The sequence below is a fragment of the Martes martes genome, assembly GCF_963455335.1.
Source record: "Martes martes genome assembly, chromosome: 3".
NCBI classification, from domain to species: domain Eukaryota; kingdom Metazoa; phylum Chordata; class Mammalia; order Carnivora; family Mustelidae; genus Martes; species Martes martes.
Window position 1 is genome coordinate 108,821,855 of NC_137890.1, and position 18,695 is coordinate 108,840,549.

Below are 18,695 nucleotides of genomic sequence, written 5' to 3' on the forward strand. Positions count from 1 at the left end.
TTAGGGATTGGTGAATAGAAATCACTAATACAATAATTATTATTATTAAAGATGTAAAATTTATCCCGATGTTGTCTTAGCTGATTTATTATCTTATTTTAGCCTATTAAGACAACACATGTTGCTAATGGTCTTAACATATTTACTCTCAACTGGAGTCCTCAAAGGCCCCCCTCCAGTTTTATCACCTAGGTAGATATAGTTGTGTTGTATTATGTAATGATGATAAATATAATGAATGTTCTTTGTAACGTATTCAGAAGTAAACTGTTAGTCTCATATATTCTTATGGGAATACAAAATGGTATAACTGCTTTGAAAAATTTTTTGCATTTTTTAAATAAAATTAAATATATATATTTGCCATATAATTTGACATTCTACTCCTAGGAAGTTACCCAAGAGAGATGAAACTTTTGTCTAAAACAAAAATCTGTATGTGACTGTTAAGAGCAGCTTTATCTTCAAGATGAAAACAACCCAAATGTCTATCTATCATTGAAAAAAATTTTTGATACAGCCATGTAATGGAGTATTATTCAACAATAAAAGGGAATAAACTACTTATACACGCAAAAACATAAATTAATTTTGAAGCATGCTATGTGAAAAAAAGCAAACAAACACAAAAGGCCCTGTATTCTGTGATTCCATTTATGTGACATTCGGGAAAAAACAAATTGTAAGTGGAATCATATCCTCCACCTACCTTATAATTTTTTAAATGAAAAATGTGGGGCGCCTGGGTGGCTCAGTGGGTTGGGCTGCTGCCTTCGGCTCCAGTCATGGTCTCGGGTCCTGGGATCGAGCCCCTCATCGGGCTCTTTGCTCGGCGGGGAGTCTGCTTCTCTCTCTCTCTCTCTCTGCCTGCCTCTCTGCCTACTTGTGATCTTTCTCTATCAAATGAATAAAATAAAATATTTAAAAAAAAAAGAAAAATGTATAGTGCACATCCATGGTAAAATGAAAAACACTTTGACAGAATAGTATTTTATGGATATACCATAATTTATTTAAATAATCTATTAATATATTTACAATGCATCAAAGTTTTGTAACCATGAATTCATATTCTCATATGTACATGTTTATGTCTATATGCACCACATACACTTTTCTGGTAATTTTCTTAGAATTAAATTTTACACATAGACTTTTTAGAATTTAGGTCTAGACAGCTTAAAAGTTTTGATACAATGTGCCAAATTGATTTTCACAAAGATCAAATGAAATTACACTTCCACAAACAATATCTGAAGTTGTTAATTTCTATACCTCCTTCAGAGAACATTAATTTTTATCAGTCAAAACATCTTTTCAAAGATAATGAGATACCCAACCATAAATTCTGCATTTATCAACAAAAATCTACTTGTGGGGGCGCCTGGGTGGCTCAGTGGGTAAAGCCTCGGCCTTCGGCTCAGGTCATGGTCTAAGGGTCCTGGGATGGAGCCCTGCATCGGGCTCTTTGCTCAGCAGGGAGCCTGTTTTCTCCCCTCTCTCTGCCTGCCTCTTTGCCTACTTGTGATCTCTCTCTCTGTCAAATAAATAAATAAAATCTTAAAAAATAAAATCTACTTGTGGAAGATCTTTTTTTAAAAAAAAATATTTTACTTATTTTATGTGTGAGAGAGAGTGTGCAAGCCAGCACAAGGCACAAGCGGATGGGGGAAGGGCACGGGGGCAGAGGCAGAGGGAGAAACAGACTCCCCGCTGAGCCGGGAGCTCCATGTGGGACTCAATACCAGGACCCTGGGATCATGACCTGAGCCGAAGGCATACACTTAAACCACTGAGCTACCCAGGCACCAATACTTGTGGAAAAGATCTTAATTAAATGTTTGAAGATCTCACTATTCAATGAAAGGTAGCATTATTCATTTCACATCTAGAATTAGGCATTTAATATTTTTAAAAAGGTTTTTCTATGTTTTTATGGATAGATTTAAGTATTTAAATTTTAAAAATCTTTATTTGATTGTTTTGAGCCAGATATTACTCAGATTCATTTTCTACCCTCTTTGCATTGACCTCCATGAATTTTATCACTGGGATTCCTTTGTCCTGTGGCTTTAGATGGGACTGGATAATTTGGGACACACTTGTCCTGAGAGCAGGAAGGGGAGATCGGGGTAATTGTTCTCTCATTTTTTTTGCTGCTAAGCCACAGTTTGAGCAATAGTTTCTTTTGTTCTAAGTACTTTTCCCACTATGGGCAGATCACCAAACTATGAGCACTGCTCCTTTTGCAGGCTTCTTTTCCAGGGTTTCATTTTTCACTGGATTCTGGCCATCCCATCCTTTTCAGGCATGGGAATATTACAACTGTTAGTTATTGCTAACTAATGTTAGTTATTGCTAGTTCCTGGGGACTTTGTTATTCTTCTTGGTGCTCTTTACCCTGTCTGCATCTCCATAAAAAGTCTTTTTATTAAAATCACCTTCATGTAATGGTTTGATTATTCTGTTTTCATTGGGACTATAAATGATACTGGGGTAAAACACAGGACAGTCAGATATCTAGGGCTTAGGTAATTAATTCTCTGGTAGGCCATAAACAAATAGGAGAGTATTTAGTCAAATTAATTCTGTCAAATCAATAGTTTTGTTTTGTTTTGTTTTTTTTCTAGAGTCTTAGCCTATCGAGTTATTTAAGCAGTAGTAAACACATAAACATAATGGGAAGAATTCATAGGATCAAAATCTAATAGAAGAACACAGTATTGACATAACAAAATCTAAGGAAGAATGAAGGAAAATTAATGTGATTATATTGAGATAAAAATATATTTTAGTATATTTATCTGAAAAGCAAATTGAACTGAGCATTCTGTATTTCACCTGGCAACGCTATCCTTGTGCACATTTCGTTAACATAGTCTATCGGTTGACAAAATTTCTTGTGATTAGTCTACTGCATGGTCAAGAGTGTGTGACAAAGTGACAGATGAAGTCACGTGGATGAAGAGCTAGTATCTAGGAGATCAGTATTAGATGATAGAGCAGTGGGAGAGGATAAGTCACCTAAACAAAATAGTACAATCTGAGCTATACATTGATGGAGAGACAGAAATTGTGCATAAGAGGTGACTAATATGAATTCTGGGGATAAGTGTAGTAAAGGTGCTTTCAGAACAAACTAATGAGTAAGAAGGAAGAGTATGGTACATGACCTAAGATCTGTGTCAGTAAAACCAGGCCATGAAGCCTGGTCTGGGAATATATTTATGTGTGTGGGGGAGGGGAAATCTAGATTAGTCAAGAAGGTGGACACACAGAAGTTGGTGTAAATATATAATAATCAAAAATTTGTAGTGAAAGAATATTTGTCCGGGGATAAGGACATCTGGTATGTTTTTCCAGCCTAAACTTGAAGATGCTTCAGTTTTTTCAGGATCTATTATTTAAATTACACAAGAAATACTTAGTTAGATATTTATTTTTAAAAAATTTATTATTAAATTGCAGGCCTAAAAACCTGTGCTGTGTAATTTAGGATTCCAATTATAGCCCAAGAGAACAGTGGGAGACATTTATGTAGATAATAAAATAAAACTCTTTTATGAAAGTCAGGTATAAGAAGGAAGGCCCACATACTATGTCAAATAAACATCATATGTTGATATTAGAATAGCGCTCTTTGCTTTTGTTCTAAGTGCTATTCCTGCTCTGGCAGACCAATAAAGAAAGTTTTGGCTTCTCTGTGGAGCAAAACAGACTTCTAAAACTACCCCAGGTTGGTAATTGTGTCACAAGTAGATAAGCTAGGTAGGGAGTTCAATTAATGTAACTGCATTGAAAAGAAAACTTAAAAACACTAATATATAACTTAGATATGAAAATATCAAAAACTCTTATGATAAAAAGAAGCCTGGAAAAGACTAGAAGCATTGTCTGATTAGAAGAAAAAAAGAAGGAAAATGTCTCTTTTCTCTTTTTACCTTTCTTCCTCATATGCCATTATGTGTTGAGTGAGACTTGAAAGGAGGTAAAAAAAGAGAATTAAGTTGTACCCCAAACCAGCTGGGAAATGTTTTGAATAAAATGTGAGCAAATATCCCAGTATTTTGCAAGAATACTGCCAATATGAGAAAAGTGAAATAAACACATAAAAAGTGCACTCCATTTTCTTTACACATATAAAGGATTAATTAACTTATCCCCTGCCAACTGTAACACATATGCACACACACACAGAGAGGAAAGGTAAGGCCCACTATGGCAATGACAAGAAGAAAGATGGAACTATATGTGGAATGAAAGAAACCAAGAAAAAATAGATACTGTATTCCAAAGTGACATGTAATACTAGAATGCAGATTTTAAAGAAATTATCCCCAATTGCTAAAGCATCCATCAAAAGCAATAATGCAGAAGGATATATAGTAGCAAATTGGGTCAAGGAAAGATCTTTAAAATTATTTATTGGAGAGCTATTCTGTGAATGTCATTTTTCTCAAGAGCAACGAGTAGGAAATTGCTGATTTTCACCATTAGCTTAGGAAAGATAAATATCAAAACCAAACACACACCTTCTGAGACCTTAGTGTGTATCCTGTGGAGTTTAGGTAGTTTGGGGATCCTAGAGGATAGTATTTGATTTAGATCAAAATCTATAGGACAAGAGATTGAATGAAGAATGGCTGCAGAAAAGACTTAAGATTTTCAAAGTCTTAAACTCCAGGGGCATCTGGGTGGCTCAGTCAGTTAAGCATCTGCCTTCGGCTCCAGTCATGATTGCAAGGTCCTGTGATCAAGCCCTGAGTCAGGCTCCCTTCTCAGTGCTTGTGCTCTTTCTCTTGCTCAATCTTTCTCACTCTCAAATAAATAAAATCTTTTTAAAAAGTATTAAACTACAAAAAAACAGTAAGTTGGAAGACTGAGTGATTTCCATGGTCAAGATCTCCATCAAAGGAGGGCCATGTAAATAAGTGAATTAATAGACAACATCACTCTCATCAAGGGAAGAGAACCCCTGCAATACCAGTAGGAGTCTTAGAAGAAAACTTGAAACAACCCACAAAAGTGGGATTAAATTTTAAATATCTGAAATGTCCAGAGAGAGGGTAAACTAAGTCACGATGTATCACAAAATTAGACATATTCATATAACTATTTCTTCCTTTACCTCTTTGTCTTCTGAGTACGGAAAGGCCAGATATTAATGTAGACAGATAAAGAGGAGATAGCTAGCTGAACCACACCTCTAGATTCTAGACTTCTCATGCCGGGCAGGAATAAACGTGGGAGGGAACTGACATGCCCTCAATGTTCAATTAAACTTGAAGATTTGAAGTAGTAGAGCTTCCCATTTTAATTGCTGAATTGAGACTGTTTTGCAACTTTACATAGGATTGTGTTTTTAAATCTTAGCTTAGTCATAAAAGTCATGGAGCCCACCCAAGTTTTCATCCCCTACAAAAGAAGACTACATTTTTCAAATGTATATTTGTACATTTCAAAGAACAATGGAAAACAAAAATAGAGTTGTTTCATAATTATATCTCACAAGTGATTTAATGCCAGCTATTAGCTTTAAATAAAATTACTTCAGAATAAGAAATCAAATTAACATTTTTATATTTGTTTCAGTTAGGATGCTGGTACCTCTTGAAAGAGCACACTCAAAGGGTTAATTGAAAACAGAGGAGAGATTATTTAGAATCCTGGTTTCCCGTTGCATGTAAGGGGTTTGGAAGTCTCCATTTTGTCTTAACAATAAGCAAAAATCTGAACAGACTGAAAAATCAACTGCTGTTATATCCTTAAGAGAGAGGAGGACACAGGGCAAACTAGAACTCCCAAGATGGGAGAGACAGGTGAATACATAGTGTTGTAGCTTCCCTGGGCAGAGACTCAGGAGCAGAAACTGCTGTAGGAACCAGTGATGTGGCAGGAGAACCTGAACTGTGATGAATTGCTGGAAGCTCAGTGTGGACAAGTCTGAGGTTAAAAATTCGACACGTACCCAGTCATCAGGGAGATCTCCAGTATTGTGAGATTTGCCTCCAGGAGCTTGCCATAGTAACTGTTCCCCATGGTTCCCATAGTAAGTATGGGGGGGGGGGGGGTGGAAATCTCAAGCTTTTGGCAGAGGAAGGAAAAAAAAACTTTTTCAAATATGCTAGAGCACTCTGTTATGCTAGACCCTGTTAAGGGCCTGCCTTCAAGGGAAACTAGTTAATCAGAGCTTAATCTTTACAGAGTTTAATCTTCTGATAATCTTATTATCAGAGCCCAACCAACTCTGGAAGAGAAATACCCAGTTGCAGCAGGCTTTAGCCTGTCATGTGGGGGAAGGGAAATAACCAATTCCAGCCTACTCTAACCATCTTGTGCCACCTACATGGAGAGAAAAAACTGAATAACAGTTGTGAAGTTTACAATCCAGAGGCATAAGCTCACTAAAAGATGTGACCTAAATCATAGGACTATAGAATGTTTTTCCCTTTCTTCTATACTTTACCACTGTATGATACATGTGTGGTAACATGTGTATACAATAAAGGCATATTTACAGTCGTTTCTTTTACCCAGTAGATCATGTCCAGCCATTAAGGAAAAAATTACAAAGTGTATCAAAAGGGAATAAATAAAAAGTTGAAGAGACAGAGCAAGTATCAGAACAAGACATAGCAAGGATGTTGAAATTATTAGACCAGAAATTTAAAACAGCTATGATTAATATGCTACCACTCTCTAACGGATAAAGTAGATAGCGTGCAAGGACAGATGGACAATATAAGTAGAGAGATGGGAATCATCAAAGAATCAAAAAGAAATGCTAGAGATATAAAAACATAACAAATGAAGGATTCCTTTTATGGACTTATTAATAGGCTGGACATAGCTGAAGAGAGAATCTCTGAACTAGAGGATATATCAGTCGAATCCTCAGTAACAAAAAAACAAGGAAAACAAAAGCTGAAAATTAAAGAGTATCCAAAGACTGTAGATAATTATAAAAGGTGTAACATGGGTATATAATATCCCTTTATCTTTTTCTTCTACTGGCATTCCTATTTTTTTTTTTAAATTTTATTTATTTGACAGAGAGAAATCAGAGCTAGGCAGAGAGGCAGACAGAGAGAGGGGGAAGCAGGCTCCTGCTGAGCAGAGAGCCCGATGCGGGGCTCGATCCCAGGACCCTGAGATCATGACCTGAGCCGAAGGCAGAGGCTTAAACCACTGAGCCACCCAGGCGCCCTGGCATTCCTATTTTTATAACAGTCCAGTCATCAAGAAAAAATTACAAAGCATCTAAAAAAATTTCTGTTGTTATAGGAATACCAGTAGAAGAAAGAGATAAAGGAACAGAAGAAATATTTGAAATAATGACTGAGAATTTCACCAAATTAATCTTTATGTAAATTAATGTTAATTATAAATGTAAATTAGTGCTAATCCTTTCAATTAATGATAGATGCAGAAAGCTCAGAGATCATGAAGCAGGATAAATGTGAACACCACCTTCAAAAAAATCACATAGGCATATCATCTTCAAACTATAGAAAATCAAATGAACAGAAAAAAATCCTGAAAGAAGCTCCCAGGGGCGTTGGGGCGAGGGTGAGTTGGGGGGGGTGGAGATCTTATAGAAGAACGAAGATAAGAATTATATCCAGTTTCTCAGAAACCATTTAAGCAAGAATAGAATGGAGTAAAATCTTTAAATATTAGAAGAAAAAAATCCACTAACCTAGAAATTTGTGCCCAGTGAAATTAGCATTCAAAAGTGAAGAAAAAATAAAAGCTGTCAATAGCAAAAATTGATGAAATTTGTTGCCAGTAGACCTGACTTCTAAGAAATACAATTTCTTCAGAGGGAAGGAAAATGAAATAGAGAAACTCACAACTACATAAAGAAAGGCAGAGATTTTAAGAAGAAATAAGTAAAATAATTTGTTTGTTTTCCTTATTCTTAATTGATCTGTTAATAGTTTATTCAAAGTAACAATAACAGTAATATATCAGGAGTAGTTTATGAGTAAGTGAGATAAATGACAATGATATTATAAGGGATAGGAAGGAGGAATTAGGAATACTCATAATGAGGTAGGGACACTATCCATGTACAATAGTGTTATTTCAAAGGCATTTTAGATTAGTTGTAAATATATGTTGTGAACTCTAGGACAAACACTATTTTTTTAAAAGCAGTATAATTAATATTTTAAGGTAAAAGAGGAAATGAAATTATACAAAATGTTAAAACCAGACAAGGCAGAAAAAGAGTGAAAAACAAAACAAAACAAAAAGAACAAGGGTCACATACAGAAAACAGTTACACAACTTATGCTCACTCAAAGACTTGTACATAAATGCTCATGGCAGTTTTATTCAGAATTGTCAAAAACTGGTAACAACCCAAATGTTCATCAATAGAAAAATGGAAAACAAATGGCATATTCCTAAAACAGAATACTACTCAGCAGTAAAAAAAGAACACCCACTAATGCATGCAACAATGTGAATGAATCTCATAAACACTCTTTTGAGGGCAAAAAGATAACACAAAATAATTCATACTGCCTGTTTTCACTTATATGAAATTTTATAACTGGTAAAATTAATCTATCCTATGAAAAACCTTGAAAGTAGTTGGCTTATTATGGACTTCCCTGGAAAGCAGCATGATTTTACTTTTGTAAGAAAAATGTATCTTAATGGGGATGTATTACATGGGAATATGTAGGTTTTAAAACTTATGGAATACTGCACTTAATATTTATGCAATATACTTATGTAAATGTACTCAAGTGAGAAAATAGAACTGGAAACAAATATTGAACTCTAGTTAGTAGGCTTTTGAAAAGGGATTTTATTGGCTTGTTTGATTAAATATACCTCAGTAGAATTTATTTTAGGGAAGGTTTGGTACTACGGTGACTATAATGATTTTCTATCTTTCCACAGCATTTTCTGATGTTTGCTCTGTTCTTGGTTTTCATGGGTTAGTCCACTGGCAGTACCAAGTTCCCCTCTCCTATTGGTATCAAAATGAATATATTAGCTTCACATCTTATATTTTTAGGCAACTCTAACTGGAAGAAAAGGGAAATATAAAAGAGAAACCTTATTTCATAAAAGTCCTAGGAATTCCTTTGCATTTCATTGGGTCTGATCTGTTAATGCCTACCTTTGGAAGTAAAACAGGGTCAAAAACATTAAATAAAGAAAAATAAGTAAGGGTAGGGAAGCTTCTCAAAATCTAGGTTCTAATATCAGAGGGTAGGATATGAGTGCTGACAGAAATGTTACTGTTGAAAACAATTGATTGCTTCTCATGCTAAACTCAGAACATTACTTTTAAAATTTTACATGTCTAGTATTTTAATCTGTATTTGAATATAACTAAGTTATAATTTAAAATTTAAGTAACATTTTGCCCAGTTATGTAATAAATATCTAACTCATGTTAAACCTTACAAAGCAGGTGGGTAGCAAACAGGAAGCTATTAAATTATTTTAATTGCTCTATATATTGTCAGTGGATTAATAAGACAATGATTATCAGGTTAGGTCAGATTAATTTCCCATTTTTCACCATAGGTACAATATAATCCTTAAAATAATTGGAAGAGAGTAAATCAGATCAAAACTTAAAATGAATATCTGAATGTAAAAATTTGTAATATTTATGAGTTGATTTCACGGTGAGAGTTATGAGACGAGTAAGAATCCTGCCATTTTAACATCATAATTTTGCCTCCTATACATTTCATTATATCTACATAAATGAAATTATACCATTAGGATCCAATAACTGCAAGTCCAGAAAATCTGATTTATTTAATTTTTTGCTATAACTTCCATCATCATAAGCAATATAGCCTTACTAATTTTCCTAAGGAATTTGAAGAGGAATACTGAAATAATAATTTATTATTATTGTGACTTAAGAGAATACCATTAAAATAGCAGATATCAGTCAAGATTTTCTATGAAAGAATTTGGATGCCATTGTATTAATACCATAGTGAAGGGTCATATAAAATTGAATTCAAATAACAAGGCAGAATACTCGGTTTAAAAAAGTGAAAGTAAAAGCAAAGTACTTGAAATAGTTTATTGGGTAGCAGAACAGGAGTATACTTTCATGAATGAGAAACTAAGTTGCTTAATTTAAAAAATTCAAAAGACATCATAATTTCTCTCATAAAGGGAAGAGGAACCACAAGACCATAATCAACTATTTTATAATGTGACACTAATTTCCTGGTTAATTTTCAAGACAAAGTAGTTAGTTAAAAAAAAAACACCACACACTAAATAGTCTCAAAATGACTGTAAACTATTTTTGATTTCCTATCATCCACTATTCTAATAAAAGCTGAATATAACTCAATATTCTATAGAAAACACTGATGTCACCTAACTGTAAAACTCCATTTAGCCTCTGTACTGTTTCAAAGTTCCTCAGTGGCAAAATATAAAAATGGCAGCATAAATTAACTTTGTGCCTTCTTCTATATTTTTCAGACTTCATGTTTATATTTCTTGGTATGATTCTGTCTATTCTAACTTCTGCAAAATCGAATTTGGAAAAAAAATGAAAGTCTATAGATGCTTTGTGGGCATATATTTCTTGTCTCCCTGGCATCCATAACCTCCTTTCCTTTTCCAAAAAGTTACCCACATTGCCAGTCCTCCTAGGCACCATGGTCCATTCAGAGGCAGAAACATTAGCCAAGTCCTGCCAATAAGAATCAGTAGAACTTAATTCTCTGTAGGCACATTTATGATTGTGTGTATATGTTGCGGTATAAGGATTGTGAACTCCTTCCTTGTAGGATGGGACAGTGTCTCAGTCTGTCTCAGACTCCTATCACAAAATACCGTAGCTGAATAGCTTATAAATAGCAGAATTTTATTTGTACAATTCTAGAGGCAGGAGTTCCAAGGACATGGTTGTGTGAAGGCCCTCTTCTTCTGGGTTGTAGACCATTTTATCTTCATATAATAGAGCTAGGAAGCTTTGGGGGATTTCTTTTACAAGAGCACTAATCCTATTCATGAGGGTTCCACTCTCAAGACCTAATTCCCCCCAAAGTCCCTATGTACTATAATCACCTTTGGGTGTTAGGATTTCGGCATACAGTTTACAGCGGGGGATCAGGGGGGACACAAACATTCAGACCATAGCAGAAAGTTCTATAAGTTTCTGACAAACAACATGAAACTCAGAGAGGAATTTTGGGGTGAATGTTAACAAAGTTAAAACATGAAGAAAGTGACACTAAGTGTTTTAGGTATCTCAGTTGTTGGATAAAGATTAGTATGAGATTTTATCTACTCTTGGGCTGTGGGAATATAAGAGCCAATTGAATCTCCAACTCCCCACCCCCTTTTCTTTTTGGCTAAATCAGTTTGGGTTAGATTTTCAGATACTTGCCACTAAATGGATTAAGATACCTATATTTTCACAAATAAGTGTTTTATCATTTAATAGCTCATTTTTGTCTGTTCTATTAGGGAACTTTTTTAATCACAAAATTTCCAATGTTCTGGAATTTGACGTTTCACTAAACTGTTCACAAGGTTGAGAATAAATGTTTTCATGTAGATATTCCACTTGAAAAGATAGAATGGTAGAAGTGGTAGAAGTCCTATGAATAATTCCATTCAAACCCCTTGTCATACTGGTTAGGCAGGTAGTCTCAGAAAAATTAAGTGAATTGTACAGGATCAAATAGCTATGGTTCTAGGAACCCATGCCCTGTTAACCTTGAGTAGGAACCCATGCCCTGTTAACCTTAAGTTAGTGTTCAGACCCTACCCAAAGCTGCAAACACAGTTTACCTAAGTCATGTGAGTCATTTTGCACATAAATTAAGAAACTGATTTTTTTTTCTTGAAATCAGTTTGAGTTATAATAACATTAGGAAACTTAACAATATAACCAATTTCGTGACCCATTTGGTTGCATGTAAGGAAAAGGTTTTGAATGAGCAAATTTTTGTCCTTTTCTTTTATACCTAATAGAATAAGTATCTCTTTATTAATCAGAAAGCCTCTTCACCTTGGATTCATTGCTTATATCCCCTACTAACAGCCATTTGATATTTGATCACTAAAATATCCAAGAGAAATGAATGTGAAAGATCACGATAAAACAAGTGATCAGGAATAGATAAGAATTAGATATTCAAGGGAGTAAAAACAATGACTGCCATTTTTTGTCTTCTGAAAATATTATCATTACCCCACACCCTAACTACAGCAAACCTCAGGTATAAGAATTTTGGTACTCAGGGGTGCCTGGGTGGTTTAGTCAATTGAAGGATCGACCTTGGTTTTGACTCAGGTCATGATCACAGATCAGAGATGGAGCTCTGCACCAGCCTCTGCACTGAATATGGAGACTACTTAAGATTCTCTCCCCCTATCCTTCTGCCCCTCCCCACCATGTGTGTACTCTCTCTCTCCCCTTTTCTAAAAAAATAAAATATTAAATATTAAAAAAAAGGAAAGAAGGAAAGAAAGGAAGAATGAATTTTGATATTCAATCAGAATGATGGAAACAAATTTGAAAGGTTTTTTAGTTTTGAAATTTATAAAATCATGATTCAAGCATTTTTCTTTGAGCATGCTTCACATGGACTAACACCTGGGCTTCTGTTAAATTAACCATATGTATGAAAACTAAAACTGGAGGAAAAGCAGGGCAATTTTGCCGTTCATATTCCTTTAGAGAAAATTTTGTGGACATAAGCAGTATGAATTCAATGATGGTTAAATTTTACATGCAGCTTTATCAGAAATAAATACATTATGAATAAAAGAAACTTTTATATTATGATATGATTATCAGAACAATTAGCTTTTCCCCCTTTCAACTATATGTATATAAAAGATTATATGTGTTTTTAGATGATTTTAATTCAGACACTTATTTACACATTTGCTTACTGTTGCCTCTGATTACAGTGGACTCCTTATTCTTTTAATTCTGTGTATACCCACTTTTTAAGTCTACCACCCATAAGTGTTTAACAGGGCCTTGGCCATTTCATTGTTCTCATCCCCTTCCACTCTGCACCTCATTAGTTTTCTCCAGTTAACACTGTCTCCTTGTTGGTCTTAGGCTGGTAAGCTTCATTCTTATTCATTCTTAGATCCCAGAGGCTAATACGTTGACTGCCATATGTTAGTTGCTTATTAGTATGTGTTAAATGAATGAATGAAAAAACAAATGAACAAGTATTTATTAGGTATGTACCAGTTAGCCAGGTATGCCGTTACAATGTATTACACAATGGGTGGCGTATACAATGGAAATTTATTTTTTGACGGTCTGTGAGGCTAGCTGTCTGAGATCAAGGTATTGGCAAGTTTGGTTTCTTCTGAAGCATATTCCCCTGACTTGTAGATGGCTGTCTACTCCTTAAGTCTTCACATGGTCTTTCCTCTGTGAGTGTCTATATTCTAATGTCCTTTTCTTAGGAAGACACCAGCCAGATTGAATTAGGGCTTACTCTTATAATCTCATTTTAACTTAATTACCTTTTTAAAGACCCTGTCTCTAAATTCAGTCACATTCTGAGGTCTGGGGATTAGAACTTAACATATGAATTTTGAGAGGGACACAATTCAGCCTATTAAAAACCTTGTGTGTTAGATTGTGCTAGCTAATTATGCCACCCCATAATTCTTTGTCAAGTACTTCTTTTCCTCTATTAAATTAACCACCCCAAATCACTTTTTCATAACTCTGTGAAAAATCAGCAGTGGCCAAAGAACTCCACAATTACTATCAAAGCCAAAAGTTTATCAGTATAGCCATAGTAGATGGCCCAGAGATGGTGACAGATGCATGTAACACTGTTACAGCATTGGAAGCATCCATAAACACAGTGTAGAGCTACTATGTAAGAGCAAGAGATTCTATTTCCATTTCCAATTTGAGCTTTTCTAATTTCAGAGAAAAAAAAATCTAACTAGGCTCTGGAATTAAAGAATATACCTCAGCTTCCTGACTTTATATGAAAAAAATTCATCTTTGGTATTAATTTAAACTTGAAAGAACCAGATATGTGGTCTATAAAAGTTATTTAAGTTTCTCTGATTCAAGCAATCTCCAATGTATAAAAAATGTTGAGTTCTAAAGATTCCTTTGTAAATCATGTTTTGGGACTCAGATTGCATTTCACCATGGAAACAATGTGTTCACTATTGTCGCTTTGCCCCACTCTACAAAACAAAAATGTTTAATCCACACTGAAGCAAAAGCAAGTATGATACTAGTAAAATTATTACCACCATGAATCCTAATTTTTAAAAGGCAAATTTTAGTCAAAGAACCATTTGAAAAATATTTCCCTTGTGCTTTTCTGCTTTTGGGATACTCAGTGCAGGGATCTTTTCAATTCCATAAATCAGGTGAAGGATCTTATGGGTGGGGCAGAAGCTCTGAGAGGGAGGAGGCACCAAGCTATAAAGACCTAGGACTACTTCCTTCTAGAAAGATTCGAAGTCATGTCTTGATCCCAAGCTGTTTAAATTTCTTACCAGATATATTCCTAAAATCAGAGGCATGCCAAAGGAGGGGGTTGTATTTGGATAAGAGAGGTTCACCAACCACCACATTTTTTGGTATCGACATGTATAACCTACATTGCATTACTTACTGTTTTTAAAATTCCGTACAGACAACACACCCCCCTTAAAGCCTGCATCAGTACACTGCTCTCATCTCCCATCTCAAATTCAGTGTAATGGAAAATAGAGCTGGTTTGCTAAATACTATCTCAGTTCCTAAACATATCATCAATTCTAAGGGCTCCTGGTTTCTATTCATTTCTCCTGGAAAGAAATATTCCTATGCCCTTCATCTTTACTTTCTTTACTTTCTCCATCCTTTGGAGGAAAAAAAAATATATATATATATATATATGTGTGTGTGTGTGTGTGTGTGTGTGTATACACACACACACACACACACACACACATATATTTTGAGCTACATGAACAGCCAATTAAAATTCATATTGATTTATCATAAACAGACCAGATTAATCCTAAATCCATTCTCTCTTCACAGAGGGAGATAATTCAAGACATTTGACTTCAAGAAATAAGGTTTAGATTTTGAGGTAGCTAATTCTAAAAAGCCTTTAGAAGAGAGAAAGAGGTGACTAATGTAGGAATGCTGTCAGTGATTCCTGACAAGGGATTCAGGAGAAGGAAGGAAAATCCCAATGGAAAAAACAGAAAAGGAAAAACATTTTATAAATCTCCAGTAATTACTTATAAGAAATGTACAAGTTAGACATATAAATCAAATATATCATATCTTTCTAAAATGAGTTTTATTACTAAATGTTGATATTAATTCACTGAGTGTCTTAATGGAATGTCATTATTTATTGCTTCTTTAAAAAATAATCTGCTGTCTTCTTGTAGGCCACTAAATTTAAGGTTTCTCATTTTTTATAAGTAAGCTCAAAATTTCAAACCATTACTGAAATAAAACATTTTAAGTGCAGTCTAATTCATATTGTTAATGTTAAAAATACAATAGCAAGTTATTAGCAAAATGAGTTTATTTGGGAATAGCAGAAGAGTTGCAATTTGGGACAAGCAAATTACGGCAAACCATAGCCAAGTCTGATGAAAAAGGGAAGATGAACTTTTATTAGGTTTTAGGAGGAAATTGAGAAGTGTTGTTTTGAACAGAAGTTCATTGGAGAAGAAGAGTTGGAGGTTATGGGTCCTTGTCATTGGCTGCAAGCAGTTATTAGTGAGTTGTGGCAGGGAGAGATCTTCCTTGTTTTTTTAAAAGCAGAAGGTGAAATTCCTATGTGAAAAATGTTCTCTCTTGTGAAGATAAGATCTTCCTTTTTCCTGCTGGTCATGCAGGCTATAAGAGGTACACATGTGAGTGTTCCCAACTCCACTTTATTTATTTTTTAAAAGATTTTATTTATTTATTGGAGATATACAGAGAAAGAGAGCTAGAGAGCAGAAGTGGAGGAGAAGGAGAAGCAGGCTCACTGGAGAAGGAGAGTAGGGAGCAGGGAGCCTGACACGGGGCTGGATCCCAGGACCCTGGGTTCATGACCTGAGCCGAAGGTAGATGCTTAACTGACAGCACCACAAAGGCACCCCCCAACTCCACTTTAAATGAAGTCTCCTAATTCATTTTCAGAATATCTGTACTTAATACAAAGACAATCTTAAAAGTAGTCTGAGAACCAGCATTGACTTCTCGAATACATTTCGCTGTTATTTTATCACAATGCAGTACAAATTTCACACTATTCTCAATAGGACCAGTTTGCTGGAACACAATTATGACTAATATAACTAACTCTACTAATGTCCTTTCCTTGCAAAATTTTGTAAATTTAATCTTTGGAAATTTTCTGTTTTCTTTCACTAGTTTGCAGTTTTATAATAAAACCAATGAAAAGTAAGATTCAAAGTAAATAAGGCCTTTTAGAATATATTGATAGACCATCAATATCAGAAAGCATAAGAACTAATATAACTAATATTTTTAAGGCCTTTTATGTGCAAACATGGGGATTCTTTTAAGAAATAATTATTCAGTGCTGTGTAGGTTTTGAAGGAGTTCGGTGAAGAAAAACAACATATGAAAATTCTACTACTGGAATTTCTCGAGCTCTATTATAAGAAAGAGATCTATTTTGAATGTATAACCTAAGGATCCCAAGACTTCCAGGCTTCTAGAATCACACATTGCAACCAGAGCACAGGGGTGCAAGGACACATGGCCACGGGGTTCCCAAACAGACCAGGTTCCAGCCACTCATCACTGACAAAATCCAAAAGTGGAGAGACAAGTGGTGAATTAACAGAAAATTATTTCAGTGAGGCCAACACCAGGAAAACAGCAAACTAATGTCCTAGGCTGTCTCCAAAGTGCTGAGAGTACCTTCTAGGTTTATATAAGAAAAATATGGGACAAAAACCAGTGGGTATGTGTAGGTGGGCAGAAAAGGTCAAGTGAAACATTGTCTTGGGATCACTTGTATTAGGTCTTGCTGGCTTCAGGGAAGTTGTAATGCTTGAGAGGTAGTTTCCATACCTATAACAGGATGGTTTTCCCACCATGTCTTTTTCTTGAGTTGAAAAATAAGCTGGAAAGATCTTAATTGGTTAGAAAGTACAGACTAAAGTCAAAATGGAGGCTATTGAAGAAAAGACTAGGTCCTCTTTCAACTCTTTAATATCTTTACAATTTACCAAGTTGCCTGTTCAGTGGAAAGATAAGCAACCTTACAGCTATTTCTAAGGAATCCAAAATGGAAGAATGGGAATCCTTGAGTACATGAGTACATGAGTACATGAGTACGTGAGTACATGAGTACGTGAGTACGTGAGTACATGAATCTCATATTCTCTTGGTATAAGTATCTCTTTTGAAATTCCTGCTCCTACTGAATTATTGACCTAGTTTACCATTTTGTCACGGATTATCCTCTCTTCCTATTTGGTTGTCTTTATCTTTCAGTCCTTGCAGCATTTTTAATACATTCAAGTAGACAAAAAATTTTAGCGAAGGACTGAAAGTGACAAGGCATGATTATAACAACACAGGACAGAAAATAGCTTTTTACATCCATTCAGCTTAATGTCCTTCAGTCATCTGGTAATGGAATTTATTACTGGAAATAATTCACTTTGGACTACACTATTGTTGGAACTTACTCTTTGTTTTTTATTTTGTTTTGTTTTTAACTTTATTTATTTGCGAGAAAGAGAGAGAGCAGAAGCAGGGGAAGTGGCAGGCCGAAGGAGAAACAGCCTTCCCGCCCAGCAGGGAGACCAATTGGGGTGGGGGGGCTTGACCCCAGGATCCTGGGATCATGACCTGAGCCGAATGAAGGCAGACGCTTAACTGACTGAGCCACCCAGGCGTCCCAGAGTTTAATCTTTATTTAACTTAACTTTGTGTCCTTTTTTTTATCTAGACCCTTCTCCATTATCTCATTTTTGTTATTTCCAGAATCCTTCACTCCAGTTGCCCTGTTTTTTAAATTCCAGATATTACATCACACCAAGCTAAAATATTACCTGTATTCATAATCTAGATCATCATCATAAATAACCATTATGGGGATGCCTGGGTGGTTCATTTGGTTAACTGTTGACCCTTGGTTTTACTTCAGGTCATGATCTCCTCAGGGCATGAGGAGATTGAGCCCTGTGCCAGGCTCTGCACTTGGCAAGGAGTCTGCTTGAGAGTCTCTCTCCCTCCCCCTCTGCCCCTCCTGCTCATGCTCTCTCTCTCAAATAAATAGATCTTTAAAATAAATAAATGCCCATTATAGTGCATTCCCTCTTTAAAATAAAAAACGAAACAAACAAACATTTCCAGTGGTGTTCTAATTACTTCCTTAGAACATACAATCAGCAGCATTCTTTCTTTAAACATATATATTTATTTATTTATTACAAGTGCCCTAATTCTTTAAATCTTCATAACCACATTATCATAGAAGTATCATACCATTTTAAAAGTGAGGATATTACAGGGACACCTGGGTTTCTCAGTCAGTTAAGCATCTGCCTTTGGCTCAGGTCATGATCTCAGGGTCCTGGGATGATGTCCTACATGGGCTACTTACTCAGCAGGGAGCTTGCTTCTCCCTCTGCCTGCTTCTCTCTCTGCTTGTGCTCTCTCTCTCTCAAATAAATAAATAAAATCTTTAAAAAGTGAGTATATT